Genomic DNA, 4,817 nt, shown 5'->3' on the forward strand with positions numbered 1-4,817 from the left:
CACCTAGCAACCACCAAATCAGCTACTTGTGAAGTCCTACAAAGCCCAGACAAATACAATAGCTAGAGGGGGGCAGCAATTGGGGGAGACAAGAACCCAGGATCAGACACACATCACCCAATGTGTTCTATTGCATTTGCCCCATTACAACACAGTGAGGTAGGTTTGCAGTGATCTCAGCATGTAAATGAAACCCCCTTTTCTCCTTTAGCTACCATGACACTAATTACTGCGGCAGCAGGGCAGGACACTGGCTCTCGGAAACCACAAAGAAGCCATCACTGATGTTCTCTCTGGAAACAAAGGAGGAAAAGCCCAGAATTGTTAAAGATTAAGGATCTTATCCTTGTTTCATATATCCATCCCTGGGCAGCTTAAGATGGGTACAGAGGCATCATTCTTAAAACCTGTCCTTACCAACTCACAGTTTTTACAAAAACACTTACAATACACCCTGTTGTGTGTTAGGCCTAGCCCAATCCAGTGAAGGATGGACCTGGTATGTAAAGCAAGTTCTGTGCCCTGGGATTAGAGGTCCGGAACAGGAATCCTTTATCACACATACAGATGACCTCTGCCTAATCTTGGCTTCCCCTCTCTGCACCTTTTACCTGGCCCAGCCTCTCCTAACCTCTCTGTACCACCTTTTCCTGTTCAGACCAATTTCTAATCTTTCAGTAGAAGGAGACCATGCCATGGGGCAGACCAGTTAAAACCTAGTCTCCCATGAAACATAGAAGATGGAGGGGTTTCAAGAGGACACTATGGCAGAAAAGCCAGCTCTAGTTGGCAAAAATGAGGTAGTTCAATAGGCTATACACTCCAAATAGTTGTTCTCTCTGGTGATACAGAAACAGAAAGTATTCCTGCTGTGCAGACCTGGAGCTGCTGCCGACTTATCCCTGAGATTGCTCATGTACCTGAGAACACAGTGCAGGAATGAGGGCCTTAGATTAAAATACACAAAAATACAAAACCAGAATATTTATATTATGAAAAAAAAGTTAAAACGCACAAGATACGTCATTCGCACACAACTAGTACAGTTGGCATCCTGGAGAAAGTGGGACCCAAGGTACAGTCATCCAAGGGAGCAAATAAATAAAATTGTATTGGCCCGGAATGGGGTGGGAGTGAGCTTAGAAGCAGCAGGTCTGCAGCTGTTCCCTCAACCCCCCTTTTGCCTATCATCACAACCCATTGCTTGGGACAGTTCTCAGCACTCTGTCCCAGGAGGGGGTTATGAGGAGACAGGATGCGGAAAACCCTGCCTTACCCCTGAGATATTTCCTCCCACAGAATGTAGTGGCTTGTGGGTTTGGGTCCATCAATCTGGTCTCATGCTTAATCTTTTCACTCTGGCATGGGAAATATTATTCCATATCCTTCTCGAAGAGTAAAACAACTTCCCTATCCAGGCCACTTTCAAAAGCTAGAGATTCTGGGGGTGGAGACTCAGATAAAGCATGCAGGAAGGGTTACCCCCAAAGCCCTCACGTGCATTTGGATAGAGCATGATTGGAGTTTTTTGCCTCACCCCTTCCCTCCACCAAGAGGGAAGAGGGGGTGACGCTGTGACCCCGGCCTGAGATGTATGGCAGTGCCAGCTGCCCCCCACCCACCCTGTCCCCCCTTTCTCCACTCTGCCGATCGATGCCTGTTCCTCAAAACTTCCTGATCACACACGGATAGCCCCCACCCACTGTGGCTCGATTCTGGGCCTCGGGGAGCATGGCAGGGCTGTGGATCTCTTCTTCCTCCTGCCGAAAGTAGGCTGGCTTTCCCTGGGAGCTGGGAGCTTGCTGGGCCTTCAGTGGACGCGAGGCTACCATATGGTGATGCTCTGGCAGAAGTGGCACTCTTTGGGCTGGGGTGGCCGTTTGCATTTCTTGGCATGGTGGCCTAGACCTCCACAGTTGTAGCACCTATCTCCCTTTGATCTGCGTTTCTGCATGTTCTTCCATTTGGGACGCCTCTCACTCCCAGTGCAGGACACCCCACCAGGGCCGGTGACTCGGATAGATTCCAGGCCCTTGGCAGACTTCTTAAAGGTGAACTCTACGGCCTCATCCTCCTTCAGGCTCCGGAAGCCCTCCATGTGCAGCTTACTCTGGTGCACAAAGACATCCGCCGGGGTGAGGGTAGGGTCGAGTGTGACCCCGGACAGGAAGCCGAATCCCATGCGCACGTTGAACCACTTAACAGATGCCGGCTCCGCACAGCAGCTGCGGCTCCACGGCCGCCCGGGCCGCGTCCTCCTGCTCCTCCTCCGGCCACCTGCAAACTGCTGGTTTGACACAGAGCTCACGGTAGTCGGTTGAGCCCGCGGCCCCGGGCCCCAGGTCGGCCGGCTGCTGGCCCCAGAGAAGTCTGGAGGCAAAGGGCTATATTTTTTAAATACCCACAAAAGTACTCATGTTGGCATCCAGATTTTATACACACTGACTGCCATTTACTTTAATCAAGCAGTGGCCTCCACTATGTCAGTCTTGGCTGTCATGAAGCAGAAAAAGGAATACTGCCTCATCAGACCCTAGAGAAATTCTATAATGGAACTTAACTCACTAAATGATGGCTAATAATTATATCACATAGTGAGACAATCCACTTGAAAATAAGCTTAGTATAAAGCAATGTGAGTATCGAAAAGAAACATTTTCATTCCCTATTCAAAGGTATCTTGTTTTAAAATGTACCTTATATCTTATTTCTTATCTTCATGTCATATGCAGGTAGACAAAATCTGGTCTATTCTAAGAAAGTAAGGTTAAGAATATTTTCCAAATTCTAATTTAAGGAAGAAAAGCCAAAACTAAAAATGACAGAGTTTAGTAAAGAAAGAGGTCCACATTCTGAGATATATGTTGTTTAGAATTTCCACTATTGTCAATTACATGTAAGTATTTTTTTAAATTTATTTTATTTTTGGCTGCGTTGGGTCTTCATTGCTGCACACAGGCTTTATCTATTTGCAGCGAGCGGGGGCGACTCTTTGTCGTGATGTGTGAGCTTCTCATTGTGGTGGCTTCTCTTGTTGCGGAGCACGGGCTCTAGGCAAGCAGGCTTCAGTAGTTGTGGCACACGAGCTTAGTTGCTCTGCAGCATGTGGGATCTTCCCAGCCCAGGGCTCAAACTGTCCACTGCATTGGCAGGCGGATTCTTAACCACTGCACCATCAGGGAAGCCCTACATGTAAGTGCTGAATGCACAAATTTGCTCAACTCCTTAGCAAAAATATATAATTTATCACGAAAATGCTTACACACACAAACACACACACAGACATACAAAGAGAAGCCTCTCAAAATTTTAGGCATCAGACAGAAGAAAGCCATAGTGATTTTTTCCACTTGAGATTAAAAGCATTTATCATTTGCACTATACATTTAGCAATTTATCTTTCTTTTATATCTCATGTTCTCAACTCAATCATAGGGTCAAGAATTATTCTTAGAATCTGTACTCCCACAACAGTGAGTAGGGTGCCCTGTACAATGACAGCTCCTAATGACTGTTACACACACCTAACAAGACAAACTATTGTCTAATTAGGAAAGGAGGGAATCAGAAATGATAAGAGTAACACTGGAAAGCCCCAGAATGATCATTACTCTTGAATTTCCTAATATTAAAGTAGATGTATTCGTATTTAGAGAAAAAGGTCATTTGAAAATAGACTATGAGTAAAAAAGAAAGCCTAGCTCTTTAGTTCTATACAATAACAAAATCTTACTCTAAAATTCCCTTTTCAAAATATGAGTTCTTGAAGACAAAAAAAAAAAAAACTGTTAGTTTAGAAATGTTTTCTGTTACATTGTCCTAAAACACAGTCAAATGTTTATTTTGCCTTTTATTCTTATTTCTTTACATTCCCTATGTAGACTCTTGAGGTGAATAGGAGTCATCTGTTTCTATTACCTTTAAAAATGAGAAAAAAAAGTGGTAAATAAGGATACAGAGAAGAGTCCTTGGTCTTTTCTCTGTCACGCTGTCCACAAATAGCTGAGGGAGGTGACGTAAGAGAGAGGTCAAGAGACTGAGACAGACCTGGGTCCACCTCCACCATTTCCTAGTTGAAAAGGAAATTCTTAGAAAGTTGTTAGCCCTGCACCTCAAACATAGTAAGGATACAATGAGGTCATCTATTAATATTTTATCACTTTTGACACAATGTATAAAATACCCTGTTTTTTGATAATTCTCCATATGAGAATATATCAGGAGGATTTTGCTTTTTATTGATAGCATGATAGACTTTTATAGAACTTTCACAGATACTCTTTTGAAACCACTTCAAACTCTGGAATCACTACTTTTTCACAGCTTCTCCCTTCTCCTCCAGTCCCAACTCCCTCAACTAACGTCACAGCCAGGACTGTATCAGGACGGCTCTGTAGCCATCGGCCATCTGCCATCTAGAACAGCCTTCCAGGACTCTCCATCCCATTAACTATCTTTAAAACTCAGCTAAAAATATTCTCTTCTTCCTTGCCTTATATATTTTAACTCTTCCCTGCCAGGGATTTTAACTTTGTAACCTAATGTTTTTTTAGCCTTAATTTTTTCTAATATCAATATAAATATTCAATTTAATTCACCCCATAGATGATAATACATTAAATACAAGTATAACAAATTAGCCTTAGTTCATGATGTCAACGACTTTTTTAAAACAAACATTACATCATGAAATAATGCAATCAGTGCTTTTAGATAGCTGAAAAAAATTGCAAACTACAAAAGATGTGAAATTAAGACATTTCATTAAAGAATGTACTGAGAAAGAGATGTGGAACTAGGATATAATTTTGAAGTTA

General features: G+C 43.3%; 1 pseudogene; it reads right to left on the reverse strand.

Annotated features, from left to right (window-relative positions):
- Positions 1–1,664: 1,664 nt before the first annotated feature.
- On the reverse strand, positions 1,665–4,415 carry LOC132518424 (protein lin-28 homolog A-like; annotated as a pseudogene).
- Between the last annotated feature and the right edge of the window lie 402 nt (positions 4,416–4,817).

Source organism: Lagenorhynchus albirostris, chromosome 3, assembly GCF_949774975.1.
Source record: "Lagenorhynchus albirostris chromosome 3, mLagAlb1.1, whole genome shotgun sequence".
Classification (NCBI taxonomy): Eukaryota; Metazoa; Chordata; class Mammalia; order Artiodactyla; family Delphinidae; genus Lagenorhynchus; species Lagenorhynchus albirostris.